The sequence below is a fragment of the Pteropus alecto genome, unplaced genomic scaffold (assembly GCF_000325575.1).
Source record: "Pteropus alecto unplaced genomic scaffold, ASM32557v1 scaffold95, whole genome shotgun sequence".
In the NCBI taxonomy this organism is placed as follows: Eukaryota; Metazoa; Chordata; class Mammalia; order Chiroptera; family Pteropodidae; genus Pteropus; species Pteropus alecto.
The window spans coordinates 18,278,873-18,300,303 of NW_006441071.1; the positions used below are offsets into that span (position 1 = coordinate 18,278,873).

General features: G+C 35.9%; 1 protein-coding gene and 1 pseudogene across 1 annotated transcript in view; one reads left to right on the forward strand and one right to left on the reverse strand.

Moving 5' to 3' along the window:
- The window catches only part of TRPM3 (transient receptor potential cation channel subfamily M member 3), a 497,328-nt gene that overhangs the window by 413,118 nt on the left and 62,779 nt on the right, over positions 1-21,431 (reverse strand). The window lies entirely within an intron of this gene.
- LOC112485038 lies at positions 20,351-20,469 on the forward strand (annotated as a pseudogene).

Consider the following 21,431-nt stretch of genomic DNA (forward strand, 5'->3'; position numbering starts at 1 on the left):
CAGAACATTATTTTAGTATAAACAAGATTATCCATTTTGGAATCTAGTATAGCAATGCTAGCATGGACATAAATAATAAAGTTGTAATAGAAAATTCATAAATTCAACACCCAGGATGTAGTCAATACTATTTGGTAGTTTTACCTGGGTTACAAAGACTAAGAGAATAAATCTATTTCTTCTAAAAATTTTAATTCTTGCATTAATTATGTTGATAGTAACATTTAAAAAGAAATTACGCAGGCACAGGGTATTTATTGATCATAAATAAAATTATTTGAGTCAAATGTTGAATTGTTGAAATAATGGAATTCTTAGATTAATTTAAGCATTTCTGTAGTTTTGCATAGATTACATCTGGGACTCTTACTACTCCCCCACTACTGCTTGCTGAGGAATTAAAATGCTGCAACTACATTAAGTCACATGGTCTCATTAAACATCTGAAAGTTTAGCAAAAAAATTAACATTCTGATTCTCACTTTACATATGAAAAAAACAAAACAGCTAACAAAAACTTAGGGGAGATGCTCATTTATTCTCTTAACTCAGACATACATAGACTGCCAAGCAAATTATTACATGCTAGAAAGAGAAAGATGAGCATGACCAACATGGTCTCTGCCCTTTCAGAGCTAAGAATCAGATGGCCATAAAAGTATCAGAACAGAATTATGGTCAGCTTGATTTGAGTTTGAATACTGGTTCTATCTCATATTTTTCTCTAAACTTTCCTAAGCTTCAATTTCTTCATTTATAAAAATAAGTTGCTATTAAGAATGGATGCAATATATAGGAAATATCTAGTATAGTACTTAGCACACGGTGGTACTTAAGAAAGTCAAATCCCTGGCACAAAGTAGATACTGAAAAAGTACACTTATTATTTTTGTGGTTGTTGATATTTTTAGTAATATTAAAAAATAGCATGCCAAATTCTATATCACTAGGGCCTTTTGATTTCCAATTTCTGAGATCATAGAGATTTACGCTCTCTCTTTTCATATGTAAAAATCTCAACTCGCAGGTCAAAGCTGGAGACACTGGGCCAATCCTAGCCTAGTTGTGTTTGGCCACTGATTCTGTCATAGAATACATTTAATGAAGCATAATTTGAAAACCACTGAAATTTGACACTTCCTACTTATTGACCTAAACAGAAAATATTGGGACTCATTCTTGATACATTAACTAATATCAGGATTTTTAAAAATAAATATAGGGTTATAAATCCACCATTAATTTCAATATAGTACAGAAATTCAGTCTTAGTATTGTAAAAGTGAAAAAAAGAGGAAAGATTGCAAAAGTGAGGGTTAGGATTAGAAGATAGTCATTCTAAGTCTACATGAATGTAATAACATTTTATTAATTAGGGATGATATAAAAGAATGTATAATGAAACGATCTGGACCAATTGGTTGAAAATGCAATCTACTGTGTCCAATTAACCTCAAGCCTGAAAATGTAGGCATTTGTTTTTTTCTATCGCATCATTGAGAGTATGCTTTTCTAAATCTGTTTTATGGCAGTTTTACCATGATGATCCCTACTATTAGTTTTAGCATTTTGCCAGTAGATTTGAAGTAATTAAGTATTTAATTTCTTTACAAGGCAAGTCATGCTGGATTGCTCAGTCATTGATTTTATATTATAAAGTTCCATCAGGGAGGAAGGTACAACTAAGTTTTTAATTGACTTCAATAAGGACTTAATTGTGTAGATTTTGGAAAAGATTTGTTGATTAGAAGTAGGCAATTTCTAGAGTGCCAGAATCATGCCCTCTGGTATGTTACATTGTATAGTATATGTCTATTTATACCATCAAAGTTTCCCAGTATATATTTATTAAGTGATTTTCCAGAATCTGTAAGGAAGTAACCTTCTTCCTTCTCAGAAACATTTTATATATTTAAATTAAATGTAATCTTTCTTTTTGAGTTATATTCTATTACTTCCTGGACTCCTTTTCGCTACCTATTCATCAAAGTCTCATTTACCTTGATTAAAACTTCCTGCTTTACTTTGTGTCAATTATTTATTATAAGCAGAGTTAAACCGCCAGGTCTTATTTCCATCTGACTCGTTTGACATCCATCTGAGATTCTATTTACGAATCATTGCTCCACCTCAAGCAGGTTGGGGCTTGCAGTCTCTGAAGCAAGAGGGAACACAGGAAATAAAGAGAAGGGCTCCTAAACTGTTGAGAAGCCAAAGAGCCAGACTGAGACCTAAGAAACAGGTTGTGCTAAGAGCAAGGTCCCTGTGACACAGTTGACTTTAATATCTTCAAAGCAAGTACTTTGTAGCTGCTCTTTCTGGTTCTCATGGTGGCCAGGCCCCAATTCTGCTTGGAATAATATGGATCCAGGCAGCAGTCAACTGGGTAAGTCTGGGTCATTGGCAAAATGATAGAAGGTTTGGTGAAGACTTCATGCTTAAAGATATCATTTACCAACTGAATGTATTTTACTAAATTGAACTTATTCCCCAAGAAGAAGCAAGCCTCATTTTTCTATTTAGCTGACTAAAACATGGGGAAAAGAAAGATAAATATTTCATTCTACCAGTTGGGATAATTTTATACTGTGTTTTGACTCACCTCTATGATTGATTCACAGGATTCAATACCTGAGATATTAGAGATTAAATGTATATGGGGGTGGGGTATACAGGGGTTTGAACTGGTTTGCCTCAGTCTAAGAGCTGATTGTGGATACCTCTTCCAAACTCTGCGCTCAGTAACATCACCTTCATAGTTTTGAAACTGTCCCTGCTGGAAGTTTTTACACCATGAACATCAACATACTACAAGAGTATTTGTATTATTATTTTTTTCAGAGAGCTATTGCATTTTCAAACATATCAGCACATCATTCAGTTTGTGTGTGTATATGTGAATGCACACATTCTGGAAATTTGATTTCCAGAAATGTAATTAAAATAATTTTAACTCTTGCTCTCATTCACCCAGGCGTTGAAAAAAAAAAAAAAGGTCAGACATGTGGTTTTGCAGCTACAAAATCTCTTAACACTGTTACCTTGTGCTCATTCATTTTTTTACAGTAAAAAAGTTAGTAACAGTGAACTAATCTCAAACTGTTAGTAATTCCTGCCCAATTCTTTCCTTTAGTAGGGCAACTCTTTTGTTGTAGTTAATTACACTTTCTCCAAAATCTTTTCCATTTAAACTCATTTGTTTTTCTTGATTAGTAAAAATTTGCTTAACCACCGGTCAGCTAACCACACCCATCAAGTAACCAGCAATTCTTAGATTGTAGATTGATCAGTAACAGAAAAGTGAAACTACCAAAAATATCAATGGATGCAAACTCCAGGATCTTCCCAGAAAATCTAACAACAACAACAACAACAAAGAACCTAAATATATTAAAAAGACAATATCTCAAGAACAGGCACCAGGAGACAAATGTGCCGATTTATATATTGCATAAAAACATTATATAAAAATTTACTCTTTCATCAGACTTTATTGAAGCCTGTTATAATTTTATCTTTTAAAGAAAAAAAATGCTTGAAGAACTAGCCTTCTCTTTGGGGTCAGATCATAAATTATATTGTAGTACTTATTAAATAGAAATAAGTAGAGGATGTCTTATAAGTAAACTTATTCTAACTGAATTTCTGGTATATCATGTTAAAACTAAACTTGATGATGCACATATGGGCTTTTAAAAAGAATTTTGGGATATTTTTTCCACTTTTAGTAAGAGATAAAACAAAAATTATCACCAACCCTCATTCTGTGATCCAGAAAGGGAAGGTTGTAGATTGGATCTGTAAAGTCTCCGACTTTTAAGCGGATAAGAGGTTTCTCTCTTTACCACATTACATGTTCACAACTATGGAACATTAATTTACTAATCCTTACTTGATGGAGGAGTCAACTAAATACAATACCTTATTCCCTAATCAGACCAGCAACCTGAAGTGTAACTGTAGCTGCTTCTTATCCAGACGACAGAAAGCGATTTCAGTGACCACTTTACTTAATTAGGAGGCCTGAAGCGTGGACCTCCAGGGCACACCTTCTTAAGTTATACCTCTTCAATTTTCTTGAGAAAGCGCTTATGTCTCAGGCATCTTGACGTGATTTTAGCAAGACCACATAAACTCAATGCAATCAAATTTCACTTATTTGGGGATATATTTTCTGCACTTCCTTCTGGTTTTCCCACAGATCCCGGTTCATTTAATTATTTATTTCCACTTGCTGGTCATTAACTGAAAAGTTAACAGTGAAAAAGCTTCATTACACATTTGTTGGCACAATATTTTTGAAGGAATAGGTGAAGCATGCAGGAACTCCCTCAGTTTACTTCGCCTGAGAGCTTTGAAACAGAAGCTTTTGGCCCCTTGCCCAGATTAGAAGTTTTGAAAGAAGGCTGAATCTGCATTAGTCTGAAGAAAAGTAGCTGCACACATTATGAAGCAACTGGTGAAAATAGCAACGTGGGGAGCTAGACAACTCCTTTGTATCGTGGGGATGTCACTAGTCGGATCAATGGAAGTTGAAAAGCAATAGATACTCAAAAACGAGTAAAACACATTTCAAAGATAAACACAAATTGGTCACTTTTAAATTATGCAAAATTCAGGACAAACCCCTACAACATGATTAAAAGAATTTACTAAGCATCTGTGATGACAGGAAGCTATGACTGAGAAACCAAGAAATATGAGACATAGTTGCTACACTCCAACAGCTCGTGACCAATTACAGTAGCAATGAGAGAAGAATCCTATATGTAAACGTACACTATATAAAATCAGCATTTTTTTCCTCTTAGAAATATTAAGAATTAATTCTATCTTGATCACCCAGCCTTGATCAATTCTTATTACAATCATTTCCAACTTATAGTGAGAAGAGTTTAGACATTTGAATACATAAGTATGCAAGACTAGCCTATTTTAATCAATTATTAGCTACTCCTTAAACTGCAAAGTAGGTCTTGGTATTCAAGGAAATACCACATTTAAAAGTTTGAATGTATAACACAAATCCAGTGTTTTAACTGGATATAACTTTACTGGGTGGAATCCAAGAGTTTCCTAAAACACAATGGGTTTTCATGTGTTCGTGACTATTTGTGTGTGTGTGTGTGTGTGTGTGTGTGTGTAATGTATAGCTTCAAATGGGACAAGCTTATACACACGTGTCTATGCGTGTCTTTATGTTCAGAAAAGAGGCCCTTTCCCATCTGCTCAACACAACTCTTCCATAATGGAGTTACAAGACTGAATTTCTTGCTTACTCAAGTCTCCCCAGTATAGTGGACTGTGTGGTTCACTTCAGTTCTCAGCTATCAGCTTGCAGAACATTGGTATGATAAGGCAGGCATGCACAGAAGCCTCTCACTAATCAGAGATGTATCACATCACTAATCAGAGATGTACAAGAGCCCACTAGTTGTATAATAAAAGCCATTTTGCTGTTCATCCCTCCTGCTCATTCATAGTTCCATCAAGTGTGGATGCCAGAGGAGAATCCTAATCAAGAAAAACTTAGATAACAACATTACTCCTTTTAGAAAATGACATTTATGTGTTCAAATAAATGGGGCAGCCGATCATTCTTGCTGCTCAGGGTCTTACATGTTTTGTCTTTTTCAGTTGAAATATAGTGCTTACTGATTAAAATGGAACAGAGGTCTAAGAATTGATTTTAATGACCTTACTTAATTTTCAACAGTCTTAGCTTAGTGAGATAATGACAGAGGGAGTGGCAAAGAATAAAGTGTTTTCAAACAGATTTGCATTTTCAAGGCCTTGGGTTGTTTTATTCTTTGAGGAGTCGAGAGAGAATTAGAGAAGTGCATATTAGGCATTTGAGAACACTTATCCACTAACAATTGTAGTTCTGGAGAATAACAAAGTTTGAAGAGATTTGAGACGCCTCTTGTGTTCAAGTTCAAATTCTAATTTTACTAATAGGAAATTAGAAGTTCAGAGAGGGGAAATCATCTATTCAATGCTATAGAGCAAGTGAATAAAGGGGCAGCTGAACTCATTTCTACTGGCCTTAGGTTCAGTAAGTTTTTGCATTACAATATATTTATTGTATAACCTGGTTGAGAATATTTCTTTCTTTCTTCCCCTCTCTCTCCTTCCCTCCCTTCCTGTCTCTTTCTAATAATATTACTTGTTCCTTCCTTCTCTCTCCCCTGCTCTTTTTGTCTTCTCTTTTCTCTTTTATTTTCCTTTCTCTTTCATCCACCCATCCGCCCATCTATTTAACAATTATCAAGTGATTATCTAGTATGTGCCAGGCACAGTATTACTAGAGATTCAGATGGGTTCCTAGCCTTGAGGAATTTACAGTCTAGTAGGGCACATGGCCAGGTCAGAAAAAGCTTTCAGACTTGAAAGATGAGTGAGATATAGCCCACCACAGAATGGAGGAATATAACATTTCAGGCAGAGGAAGTAGTCTGTGTAAATGTCCCATAGCAGAAAACTACAAGAGAAGGCCATGGGCAGAACTGACATACCAGCAATGGCAAAAGAGTATCATTATTTGATCTCAATGTCATGGCCCCAATCTCCAGCCCAAAATTCCCTCTAAAATATTTTCATTCCTGTATAATCTTTAAACTTTGCATTAATAAAGCAGGAATAAACATTTTGAAGTAAACAGAGGGCAACGTGTCTAGTATTTGTTTTGAGATGCTGTACTATAGCCGTGCATGTTTGTCCTTTTCTTACCCCCACATCCTCGCACCCTTGTGAAAACCAGTGAGGTCAATGTGGCATATGGATTATGGACTCTGAAATCCGACAAATCATGGAATTTAATCCTAACTGAACTTTCTACTGCTTTGGTCTTGAGAAAATCTTTCTATCTCAAAGCATCAGGTTCCTCCTGTGCAGAATTGAAATTCAGAACTACCATCCAGAAGGCATGGAATTGGAGGGTATACCTGTAAAGAGCTCAGCACAGTGCCAGGCACGTTAAGTACTCAACAAATATTCAGGAAGTGGGTAAAAAGGTATAGAATATTTTAAAAGTAAAAGTTTTAAATCATAATATCAGTAAGTGCTCTTTAATAATATCAATGGATTTAAAGAAAATCTGTACTCTCTAGATTCTGCCAGGAATGAAAGAATATACTAGTTCAAATGAACATATTTGGGTCGGGAAATGCCACACGTGGCCACAAAAGCAGAAAACATTAATGAGCCTCATAGACCATAAGCTTGGTCAACTCAGTCTCAGTATTATTCTCATTAACACAGATGAACAAAAACAGGTTCTAACTCTCATCATTAATTAGTAGGACTCATAAACACTGGAAATGAAATGAAGAACACTTGTTTCTATTTCAGTTTGTTTTCTATAAAGATAATACCTCACAGGGTGATTGGGGATTAATTGAGAATATACAGAATATTATATTATTATATTTTTTACCTGAGGTATAATAAGTGATAAGTAGATGTTATACTTTTTTATTCATGGAATACAAAGGTAATATTTCAAAATACAATGTTTGAAATGTTAATACTTGATAACTTGATTATAAGGACAATAAAAACAGTGGCTAAACTTTCTTTGTCCAATATATCTCATAGATGTTATGAGAAATAATCTTTGGTCATAATTTTCAAGTGAGGGGAAAAGGTAGCTAGAGTATGCAGGGAAGAGAAAGCCTGCGGCTATTACAAACAAGGCCTTAAAAGCCTCTAATCTGCTTTCAGTCATATACAAACAAATTTATTGCTTTGATAAAAGCAAAAGACAAAATTCTTTATGTCTTTAAGCAGAAACAAGTCCTGGTGGCCAGAGCTAGAATTCTTCATACAAACAGTTTATTCCAAAGTATATAATATTTCTTAATATATTTTAAAAAAACATATTAGTGGACAAAGCTTTCTCTGTAACAGAAGCTTTGAAATGCATAGTTGTTCATCAACCTGCTCTGCTTCCCAGACCTTCTCAGCGGTGCTCTCTCCGTGACATTAAGAATCACAGCTGGGTTTTACAATGTTTTCTCATATTGTATATAAAACACTTTTTTATTTCAGGGTGGCATTTTGTAAACTAGAGTCATTCAGAGAGAGTAGTATCTTTCCTAATGTACAGCTTTTAAAAATTGCTTTGACTTGGGATTTAAAAAGTCACCATTTAGCTACCATCATGGTTCTAACTGATTCAGAAAGAATCATCAATGTTGCTAAAACAAGTAGTATAAACTTTGATTAGTAACATTATATTTGCATAACTGCAGAGCAAAGGGCAGGGAGAGCAGATACCACCTTAACCTAGTGATGAAAATTAACATCACTGGCAATGAGAAACAGACACAATGCACTGGGAAGGACACAAGGACATTTCTGTGGCAAAAAACGCATAAACTGAATGTTAGCATGAGGAGATAGCAGACAAATTCAAATACTGAGCAAGTCACCAAAATAACTGTCCCGTACTCCTCAGAAGTGTCAAATCATGAAAGACAAGGGAAGACTGAAGCATTTTCCCAGGTAGAAGAAAAAATATGAGAAAATCTAAATCAGGTATGTAGATTAGATAACACTGTATCTGTGTAAATTTCCTGAATTAGATTATTGGACCGCTGTTACGAAAGAGAATCTCCTTGTTTGGGGGAAATACACTGAAGTATTTAAAGATAAAGAATTATCTGCAATTACACACACACACACACACACACACACACACTCTCTCTCTCTCTCTCTCTCTCTCTCTCTCTCTCTCTCTCTCTCTCATTTAATCCCTACATCTTCTATGGTATAGCCATTATTATTCCCATTTTAGAGCTCAGGAAACTGAGGACCAACATTAATACAATTTGTTAGTTGTTTGGCTTTGTCTTTTCCATGTTCATTTCCTACAGTATGTACCTTAGAATACTGAAGTTGTTATTAGGGGGGAAAAAAAAAGTACATTGGTCAAATGCGTTTGGGAAATACTGCATTAATGAAATTAACATGAAATTAATTAACTAACTTAGCCTCTGCTGTGCTAATTAATGTTGCTATTCATCAACGTATATGTATTATGCAGTGTTCCCCACTTAATGTATACCATGCCGTTCAACAGCCACTTTAAAAATTGTTCGTTGATATTTTATGTGATTTTGTCTTATTACCCAAATAAATAGTATTTACTTGAAGAATGGGATGTGCTTTATATTTCTATCTCCTTCACAAGTTAAGTATGTAGCAGGTATTCAATATATATCCCATGATTACTGGCAGGACGCATCAAGTCTTTTATACGGTCTCTTTTCTTCTTACAGTATTCCTTAGTAGTTCTTGAATTTTCATTCTTCCTATTTCCTACATCAAGCTAATATTTACATGTAAATGAAGTGAACTTCTGATGTCCTGAAGCTGACTTCAAACCATGAATAGAAGCCTTCGGCCTTCTGACAGCCTTTGATTACATTTGTGTTACTCTTCATTCTCTTCTTGCTGAGGTAAGAGTCAATTTTGCAAAGAGCAAAGTCTTTAAAAGGTTTTGAATGAGAGAGAAAAAATTTAATTTAAATAAACATTCTATACCTGGTAGTTGGGAACAGTGAAAGGGCTATATACAGTTCATATGAAGCACCATGGTGTGCTAAATTATAGGTAATAAAATCGTAGTGTCATGAAGAAAAACACTGCATAGACTTCGAAATAACTTTTCTAAGCTGCAAGAGTTGCATTAATTCATATTTCCTGGGATTACATATGAGCATGACTGCATTTGGTAGAAAGCACACGCTTTCTGTCAAGTTCTTGCAGTTTTATGAGAAAATAGAACTTTTGATATCTTTTCAAAACAAATCTTCAGCTTTTAAGCACATAAATGTAAAAATGCACACATTGCTGCATTTTCAAAGCTAAAGTGATGTTTGACATATTCTCCTAATCCTTTGAATAGCTAAACATTGCAGAAAACCTCGAATTTGCTATATCCCAACTTCGGTAGTTAGAGGGCAATTGTCACACAACTGGTATATTTTGGTTATAAGATGAAATTTCAGGGCAGTCTGGGGAAAAGTGATGGAGGAGTTTAGAAGAGGTGTCCACATTTAAGGCTACATTTACAAAGTCTTAGCTATCGGAGCAAAAAGAAAGAAATGGCTATTGGTTATCTTCAATGTATAGATAGTCCCTGAATACCTAATACATACAAAGCTACAATGCCAGGCGCTATGGGAGGAAAAATTAGTCCCTAGAACTACAGCCTGTTCTCATCTTCTTTCTATAAGCTCATATTTTTAACTTGCCTCCATTTGCTGCATAGACATCTGCATTATCCTTTATTCCCTTGTTCTCCTGCATGTATTACAATATTCTAAGACTTTGACCCAGTGGTTCTCAAAGTAAGGTTCCTGGACTAGCAACATTAGCCTTAGCATCAGCTGGGAATCTGTTAGAAGTAGAAATTGTCTGGTCTCACTGCAGATCTACAAAATCAGAATCTTTGGCGGGAAGTGATTAGAGAGGAGAACTAACCCACGATTTAGGTTTTAATGAGCCCTCCCAGGGATCCTGGCACACAGTGTAGGCAGAACTACTGCCCTTGTAGAACCACTCTCTCAAAATTCAATAATGGCTTTCGATGAAACAAATCTAGTAGTCTTTCTTCAAACCTGATCCTTCTTTACCTCTGTATCACTTCACAGCACTGCTTCAGATTTTTTCCTCCTCAGTTTTCTGTGATTTTATACTACAGTGATTATCTTTTTAACTCACACCATTTCTTTTTTTCCCCTTTTTTATTATTATTATAAACTATTGGGGCGACATTGAGCAACAAAATCCAATAACTTTCAAGTGTACAATTCAACAGTATGTCATATATATGTTGCATTGTGTGTTCACCACCCATAGTTAGATTCATACCATTTCCTTATCTTTCACTGGCTCTTTTTTCCCCCTTCTGGAGTTTTCCCCAGTTAAGTCGCCTCATTTTCACATTGTACTTTCTCCCATGAAGAGCTGATAAATCTCTATAATCTCTGTTATTCGTTTTAGTCACAGGACTTTTAGAATTTTGTATTTTATTCATGCCTCTCTATGAGTCTCCAAGTTTGTTTCCAATTGCTTACATAAAAATGCCATCTCTATGTTCCATAGCCTCTTGAAAGGAATATATCAAAACCCAAACATCCAGTCATTGCAACCCCCAAAGCAGCTGCTCCTCAGTTTTTGTATTTTTCTTTCTACACTCTCTGACAAGAAAGCTCAAAGACTATGGCTCATCCTTATTTTCTATTCATTCCATGACTGATTACTTGCCAAGTCTTGTTGAGTCTGTTCATAGTCTTTGAATTTCCACCAACTTCCCTGTAGACCTAGCTTCTAGTCATCTTTCACTTGAGTTTTTTCTAGTAATTGCTACTTACATTAGTGTTCTCAGTGTTTTGATTGTACCATTATAAGTACATTCAGTGATTCTCTGATACCTGCAATTGCCTTCCACATAAAATCCTCATTCATTAACTTGACCCATGTGATCATCTACTATACGACTCCTAACTTCCGTCCCAAGCTTAGCTCATACTAATCCCTGTAAAACTCCAGCCAAGCTGGGAGACTCTCCTTTAGAGTCTATGGCCTTGATTACTATTTTTAGTATTTCTTAACTTTATTTTATAATTAAAGCTTTCATCCAACCTGGAATACCATCCCATGTCTCCTTTTAAAGTACCCCTCATCTGAATACTATTTTCCCCTGTTTTAACTCCTTTATACTTTTCTGATGGCAGGTGACACATTTGCAAGTTATTATTACAATGAGTACAATGCTTTCTCTCCTAGGATTGTAAACTCCTTAAAGATAGATATAGAGCTGGACTTTAAGTTTTTTTTTTTTCTTTCTCACCTGAGTACCTGAGTACCTAGTACACAATTTTTTATATTAGATGCTTAATATTTGTGTACTGATTAAATTGTCTTGTAGTTTGCTTATAAGAGAATAGATGGATCTCATAAGAGCAGTAGCCAATGAGGAGGAGACAGAATGGGCAGACAGAACTCAAAGCAGGCAGATAAGAAATTTTATGACTGAAAGAAATAAAGACTAGAGTTTTCCTGGAGCAAAGATTTGAGAAAGTGATGAGGGCTTGTTTTCAACTGTGAAGAGTTCTAAGTGCAGGATAAGGGACTCTCAGGGAAGAATACTTGACGAGAGTGCTTCTAACAGAGCTACAGTATGCTATATATTAGTGTTCTATGTATCATTAGTTCTGAGGAAAACAAACTACTGATAGCCCATAAAATTGGGCATTCTATGGCCAAATAATTGGAGAAAACTTGAACAACAAAAATGAACAGGATTCTTTATTATGCCACTTCCTAGATCTTTCTATTTACTAATATGTGACTTTCCAGGAGGGTCAGTAGCCTGTGATATTTCTTACACTTATATGACCCCAACACTTCTTTTTCATAAAGTATCATATGGGTAGAGCATTTCTGAGGAACATTTAATAGGAAAAACTGCATGACTGTCTCTTAGCTACTTGATATTTTGTGAGCTTTTAAATAAGGAACTAAAGGCAAATTTAATATTTAGTACTTTAGAAATAAAATTTTTTTAAAAAAGTAAATTTAGCTGGCCCATAAAATGGAAAGGAAAGAGGAACTTCTATTTCAAGCATCCAAATATTTTTATCTGCTTCACAGTCTCCTATTTCAAAAGGACTTCAGACTTTCAGTAATTTGTTGCCTGTTTCCAGCTCTGTCTTCTACTACCAATTACCCGCATCCCTATTCTCATTCGTGAGACACTTTCTTTTCTGGAGGGATATTCTAAGCAATCCAAGGAAGATGGGAAAAAGAAAAGTAACTACACACATAACTTTCAGGCCCATATAATTTAAAATGAATTTACCATGACTTGAAAGTGTTGCTAAAACAACACATATATTGGATAGTTACCCTGGGGGTACAGAATAAGAAATTTATCTGAATGGGAGGAAGTTAATATTCTATCTGGTTTTTGGTATTTCATACTTATGGTATATATATTTTTTCTAAATGCCATGACATTTACGTAAGACATGTTCAAAATAATGCTTTAAAGTAATAAGCACCAAATGCCACGAGTTTATTCAAATGCCAAAATAATCTTACCTTTATAATCCCTAAGAACTGCCCCCTCATAATGTCTTAAAGGTTAAATACAGCTGCAATTGTAGTGTTTTATGAAGATGAATTCCTCAGGATTATTATTTTGGAGAAGGAAAACTGTGTGTGCATGTGTGTCTCTGTGCATATAAAATCAAATCAATAAAATGTTTTCTCCAATAAATGGAGGGGATCCCAATCAACTCAAGAAAGAAGTTCATATGTAGATATCATCCTGGTTATTTAGAATAAAGATCATCAGAGATTAGTAGGAATTATTATATACTATAATTATTATAAAAAGTACACTTACACATCTATATTTATATATCTATATTTATATAATGTATAAATATGATACTCTAATCATTCATGGACCTCTGATTTTTTCTATTATTTCAGTTTTTGTTGGTTCTTCTTCAAAACATTCAAATGTTCTAGCCTGAATTGATCATCAGGTAAAAAAACTTTAACAATTTTCTTCCTGAAATCCTTATGAAATATTTTATTCGAATGCCCCAGAATCAGGATACATCATTAAGAAGTGAGAAATAGCACACATAGTTTTAAAAAGAATTCAGTTCATAGATTTATTTTGTGCAGGGATTGAAATTTCCTGCAACTTTGGCTATCATCTAGATAAGATAAACATACTGCTCATTTGATTATTCACTTGAAGAATATCTGGAGAAGCCATGACCTGGGCTTCTGGTGCACTATATGCAAGAACTCATTCCTTCATGATCAGTGAAAGCTAGCAAAGGCTAAATATGCCCTCACAGTCAGAATGATACAACTACCAGTTTATATAAATGCGGTCTCTAAAGAAAATCACTGCCTTTGAAATGCAAGCCTACTACTGGTTGCATCCCTTTAGAACAAGCCTACTACTGGTTGCATCCCTCTAGAACAAGGGCAGATAATTTGATTCTCATTCATCAAAGATTCTCAAGAACTTTGTAGCGTGTCTGGCACACAGTAGGTCCTTAATAAGAATTTGTTGAATAAATGAATGATTCTGTCTTTTCTACTCTGGCCATATCATTATTTAATTCTAGTATGGATATTTAATCTAGTATATTATTGACACTGTTTTTTAAAAGGTAAGAGGTAGTATTTTCATCATCCTATCCCACATACAGCCTAGACTGGGTATTCTGCCCAGAAGAGGTGCTCAATATATTTGTTAAATGAAAGGAGGACTAAAAGTACTTTTTAACTTTTTAGAGCATTTAATTATTAAATTACCTACCTCACTTTATGCCAAAGAACTAAACTGCCATGAAGGTCATTCTTCACTTAGGGGAAGGCTGACTGGCCTCAAATTCTTATGTCTTTGGGAAAGCTTTACTCATAGGCTGCCCATGAAGTACCCAGCCTTCCCCAAGCCGGCCTGTTGGGCAGTGTGTACTTTCAGCAATAATCCTGCAGTTATCAACTACCATATAAATCAGAAGAATTTCCATTTGGTACTGTTTCCTCCCTAGGTGCTTTAATTATTGCTCTAGCCAAGTGGGGAGAGCCATGTCTTGCTCATCTCATTTGATTCTGTGATTTGAACCTACTATGTTTTATGTATGCGTTAGAATCTGAGCCTTGCACTGGCAAGGAGATGAGCAACTGCAGCCCATCACATCCATGCGTAGAAAATGCAGGTGCCTGAAAAAATGTCCAATTTTTGAGACTGCCTCAGAGAGGAAAAATCTCGCTTTGATGCTGATGTGAGAGGAATGTCAAGATAGATTTCCATGGGTATTAAATAACTAAAGCGACTGGAAATCACTCATTGCTAACATAATGGGGACATGTGATTTTTCATCAGGAGTTTGAGCCATGGCTTCATTCTGGTCCATGTTAGCCATTGTGAGATGAAAGCAAATAGGGATTACTCATTCCCTTCAAATTTACATTCTTAAATTCTGTCTCATAAAATAGCTCCACCACAATCTTTCACTTCCAGGGAAATATGACAAGTGAGTCTTCCTCCAGAGCAGGCTGAGCATCCTCACTTTCTCTGCCACATCTTTGCTCTGCTAACGTTTTTTTGCTGTACTAACATTTTTGGCACCATTCTTCCTCATGTTTCACAGGCATTATAAATGATGCCAACTCACTTATCTTTTTTACTGTGAGGCGCACCCTGACTTCCTCACTCCAAGGCTGGTCTCACCTGTCTTTGTGACTCAATCCTCCTCCAGAAGCATAGCTCTTGTCTTGCACCAATGATAGCCACGTCAGCCAAAATGCTCAGAGTCATAGACATAGAGTTAAGTAGTCACCTTTCAGGAAATGGGAAAACTCTGTATATCAATGCTCTGACATTATACATATTTGACATGTGAGTTTTAGTTCTTAAAATACCATTTTATAATTGTGCAGAAACAAAATTAACCAACTCTTGCTTGATTCATGAGAGGAAGGAGAAAAGGGTAGCCTTAGGGAACCCAGGCCAGTAAGGAGGCAAATGTGATGCCTGGGTTTGGGGGGAGGAAGAGAAGAAATGGCCAAATGAGAAGATCCTTGAAGCGACTGACATTCAGCCAGTTCTACTTTGTCTGGTCATTAGGGGTATATTGTATTGGTCTGGTTGGACTGCCACTCTTTGAGGGCAGAGGGGGCACTGTGGTATAATATAAAAGAGCATAGCTTCTAGAATCCCAACAGCCTCGATTAAAATCCCCTTTTCTCCACTGTGTGAGTCTGGGAAAGTTACTTCACTCTCCGAGACTCAGTTCCTTCATCATTGACCCAGGGGTTAATAATAACCACCCTTCAGATCCATTATACAACATTGTACCTATCATCAACAATAATGTATTAGACACGTAAAAATTTCTTGAGAAGTTGGAGCTTATGTTAACTGTTCTTACCACAGTATAAAACAAACAAACAAACAAAAAAACCAAAAAACAAAAACAAAAAAATCACCTCCTTCCAGGTTATTATGAGGCTTGAATAATGTAAAGCGAAATAACAACCGGACTTGGAACATAGAAGGTAATCGAAAGCCTTATTAGTTTTATCCTACAAATTGCTCCTCTCAGTGCTATGCCCATAGTAGGAAACAATGCATGTAGGAGATTGTTACATGGGGATTGCCACTTTTTCATCATTGTTTGCTGGTGTAGGACATGGTATATGGGACATAGGAAGCTCTTAACTAATATTTATGTATACGAATGAGATTTATCCATTATTTCTTGTGAGGCTCTTCTAGACCTCAGACACCAGTAGAGGTCTCAGTTGGTCTCCCTGGTAAGGTCTTTGGACATCACTTCACAAAAGAGGGCTCCAGATAAATTTATAATGCAGCGAGGGCACCTCATAATATGGGATTGGAAGAGGCCTAGCATGTCGATCGAAAGCAATGAACACATTGACTTCAGTTCATAAGAGATAAGTCCTCCCCACTCATAGGCTTATTCTTCTGATCTACAAAAGATTTAGAACTGGTCAGTGTTTTTGAAAACGGTCTCTACTGGTTTCTGGGAAGTTTCAGGGATAAGAGGGTATATGACTGGGTTGGCCTTTGGGTGACCTCTTATTTTTTTTTGGAAAGGGAGGGTGACCTCCTTTTCAACCTGGGAAGTTTTTTTTTTTTTTTCAATCTGTTTTAATGATTGGCTTTCTATAGTAAGATTTTCTATAAACAAAGCGTACGATAAAGAATCTACTAGGTTGGTGGTCTTGGCCTCTACTAAATTGTTTTGCATTCATTCAGCATGCCTTCGAGCATCATTGGTTAATAACATTATATAATTTTCAGGTGTACAACTATGTAATATGACATCTGTATACATTCACCACCTAAACTCTAGTCTCTTTCTGTCACCATATTTTTGATCCCTTCACCCTCTTCATTCTCCCCCCAACCCCATTTTCCTCTGGTAGCCATCTTTCTGCGGTCCATACTTATGAGTTTGTTTTGTTTGTTCATTTGCTGCTTTTTGTTTTATACCCTAAAGATGAGTGAAATCATATGGTTCTTGTCCCTTTCTGCCTGATTTATTTCACTTAGCATAATGCTTTCAAGAACCATCCATGTTATCACAAATGACAATATTTCATCTTTTTATGGCTGAGTAGTATTCCATTATATACATGTACCACATCATCTTTATCCAATCTCTTTTAAGACTCTAAAATGTGTTTAAGTGCTTTGCAATTTACTAAATGTACTACAAAAAGCACTAAATCACATTTACTATCTCATTTCAACATTGCTGTGAAGTTGATATTATCATTCTCCTCTATTTTGAAAATTAGGAAGCTGAGACTCATAGCAATAAGCCATGTATCCAAAGCTGACACATAAGCACAGTATTCTCAACCCAAGTCCAGTGTGCCTCCCTCCATAGCACGCTGCCTCACTACCCAGACTATACTGTATAAAAGAAGAGTGAAAGGAAAATGGAGGATTATTTAGTCTTATTCTGTATTCCAAATGTGCCGAGTATTGAGTACAATACATTATTTGTCTCTTTCTTTTTTCTCTCACCATGGATTACTGTAGAACACAGTTTTGAGGTTCATTTCAGTCTCATCATTATCTAGGGTATAGGAGGAACAATTAATTATTTAATTTCATCCCCATTAGTGTTCAAGTCTGACATATCTAACCTGTTTATATACTACATGCCTCAGTCAAATGTATTCCTCACAATTTAATAGCCAAGTCAGAAGAGAAAGAAAGCTAGGTAGGGTGAAGTAGAAAGTATAAAGACAGCACAATGTCATCACTGATAGTTGCTTCTGTGCCATGGGGGAGAGTAAAAATTTAGGGTACAATTTGGCTTCATGTATGAGCCATGTTAACATGCTCCTTGTACATATTATTATCTTTATTTCACATTGGAAGAATAAGAAACTTGGCCCAGGTCACACAGCTAGCAAATGACAGATCAAAGATTCATTCCCTAGTGTCTCCAAAGTAACTGTTAAATATACAGTTAAAACAAAGCTACAGGAAAGAGATATGAGCTCATTAATCCAATGTACTTAGAACCCCTATCTATTTCTTAGATGCCCACAGGGATGAATCTTGGAATAGCAATTGGGTTTGGGGTACTAATTCTCATTAGCTCACAGTAACTTCTTGAATTGCTGGGTTGAGAAAGGATTCTGAGGTCTTGAATCAAGTCAGTAGGACAGAGTGCCATGTTCAATTAGTTATGTCTGCAAGGGGTGTAGAGTATGCAAGTGGGAGCAGGGATTAGTACTTTATGCTTTATGACCTTTAACTACTGAAACTAGAAAATAACTAATGTTCATCACAAATACTTTATTAAAATTTTTAACCATGAAAGTCATACCAAGAGCTTGCTTCCACCTCTATTTACTAGCTGAACCAAAAACCACCTAAAATACCCTACAACTCCAGGTATTTAGGAGTTTGCTGCAAACAGCCAAGGTACCATTATTTGCATTCTTCAGTGCACAAACAAGGCATAACTTACTTTCACCACATAAAATGAACTTCTCATACATCGACATGAGATGATTATTTCTTTTTGACTGAAATGAACATTCGAAGCTCTATTTTCATGACAAAAAATTATACTATTACAAAAGAATTAAATAACAAAACAACATTTACATCTATAAAAAGTGGATCTTAGTAATTTTTTTTGGTACCGATGATGTATATAAAGTTTCAAAATCAATAAACTAATATCCTTTTTTATAGAACCATGCTATGAGAAAAAAAATGAGCAGAGAGGGAAAAAAGTTGTCTCCAAGTCTAGCAGTAGACGTTCAGAATCTTGCAGTTAACAACCTGTAAGGGACCTAGGAATCATCTATTTTTACTTTCTGCAGAAGAAGAGTTGGTCCAAGCCTGAGCCACACTGACCTCTGCAGATGTCTAGGAAATGCTGGTTCTTTCAGGCTAACTCATCCTGCTTCATTATCCTCGTGTACATAGTGCTGTCCATCTCATTTCCCATCACATTATTTAAGTGTTTCTTACATCACTTCAGTCTCACAGAGATTTTAAAGGAAATGTCCCCCAAATGAAAAGATTTATTGTTAAATATATACACAGAGTGTGTAGTCCTGAGAATTTAAAGTCTTCTCCCAAGGTCACAGTAGCAGAGGATGAATGTCAACTTGCTCACTGTATATGAAACACAAGATTACAAAAGAGGTACAGATGCCTCCTACAATTCCACTGGCCAATTTTGACAAGTGGATATTATTTTTCAGCTCTGTTAGAGGTTAGAGAAGTATTCTGACAATTTGAAAATAATGTAAAATTTCTGTTTAAGTATCAAATTGCCTCTCAGTGATATAGACTTGGCAACAGAAACTTCTTTCTGGTGTCTGCTCTGCCTCCCCATGCTCCCCGACTAGCATGGCCTCAGTAGATGTAAGCCAGGCCAGGCCAGGCTACATAATGGCTGAGATCCCTCTAGCAGGTCCCCCCAAAGCTAGAAGTACAAAAATCATTAATGCTTATTGTTGGCCAAACATCACAAAACGAGGTGAAAGGACTTTAGACACTGAAGTATAAGAGCCTCCAGCCAACTCAAGAGCTTTAGAATCAAAGAGACTGTATTGGAGAATCATTGAATTTTGCGCTGGAAGTGGTTTTAAAATGATAGTGTTAAGGCTTTAAATTCAGTTAGCAGACTTAAGTCCTAGCCCTGCCTCACACTAGCTGTGCTATACACAGTTTACATATGTAAGCCTTTAGCTGGTACCTGGCACCTAAATAATGGCACCTAAATAAATGATCTCCACCAGTCTCTTTGTATTAGAAATAAGAAATTTGATAGAAAGAGATGAAGTGGCTTGCCCAAGACAGCCCAGTAAGTTGTGTGGATGCTAAGCAAACATGATAGTCCCCAGGAGGGTGGCAGCCTGATTTTGTAGACTGGCTTGAGAAGTTTTCCACATTCAGGGTTTTGCATCTGTGGTTATTCAGAACACCTGTTATAAAATAGCATTTACTCTGGTAGGAGGCCACACATCAGCAATGTTCTTTCATAGGTATGAACTCATAGAATTTGCAGAATCTGTTTATTCTGCCCTTGAGCTAGACTACGGTAATTTTGAAATAAAATGAAATTTAATTTAGCTCAGCTTTTGTTTATGTAAGTCCATATAGTAGCACTAGGTACCACTTTGATTTCTACTTTTATTTTATGCTTTAACTGAAATCATCCATCCATTCATTCATTCATCAAACGTTTATTGAGTACTTACTGTGAGGCTAACACTATGCTACAATTTGGAATAATAAGTCTACGGCCATGCTACTCTGAACAAGCCCAATCCTGTCTGATCTCAGAAGCTAAGCAGGGTCGGGCCTGGTTAGTACTTGGATGGGAGACCACTTAGGAAGACCAGGTGCTGTAGGCGGAAAAAATAAAAAAATAAGGGATTGTAAACTGACAAGATCTTTGTAATCTGTGAGATCAACCAAGGGTTGCTTTGCCTAAAAAAAAAAAAAAAAAATGGAATAATAAAAAATATATGTAGGTGGCATTTCCATGGTCCCAATAATAAAGGAGCTTACAATTTTACTAAAGATACTTCAGGTATACCTTAAAGGCCTGACTGATAGATTTGAATAACCAGGGATTGGGGCAGAGGATGGCTGTGGAGTCAGGTAAACCCAGCTCCACCACTTCTAGTTCTGTAACTTTGGGAAAGCCCCTTAACCTCTTCAGCCCCCATTTTCATTCTATAAGCAATTTCTTATAGAGTTATTATAAGATTTTAAAAGATGATGCAAATAAAGCACTCTGTACAATGACTGGCAACACTCAATAAATTTAAGCTACATTTGTAGTTTAAGGAGAGGGTTCAGAATAGATTAGGAGAATTCAGTTCATTTGAAACACGAGGAGTTAAGGCTCTGTTTACTTATGTTGAAGCCAGATTTTAGGTTGTGCTTAATCCATCTGGGAGACAGTCTGCTAACTAAATATTCACTATTTCAAGTGGTGGATTGAACAGAGTTACATTTTAAAAACCTTAAACAAGCAAGTGGATGGATTAGAAAGGAGAGAGAATAAAGTCAAGGAGACCAGTTATAAAATAATAATCTTGGCAAGAGTTAGTGGGAACTTAAAGTTAGTACAGTAGACATAGCTGTATAGAAGAAGCAGTCTAAAGATAATTAGACACCATTAGAAATAGAGAATAAAATGGAGAAAATTACAGGGTCTCAAATTTAATGCCTAGAAAAGTAGAGAATCCAGGATGAACAATAGACTCAAGAAGGGAAAGAAAAGGTGTCCAGTTTTCTACTTTTCACATATCTCTTAATAGCCAGATTGTAAATGGCCAGAAAATATTCAATGCATATCTTTTCGTCT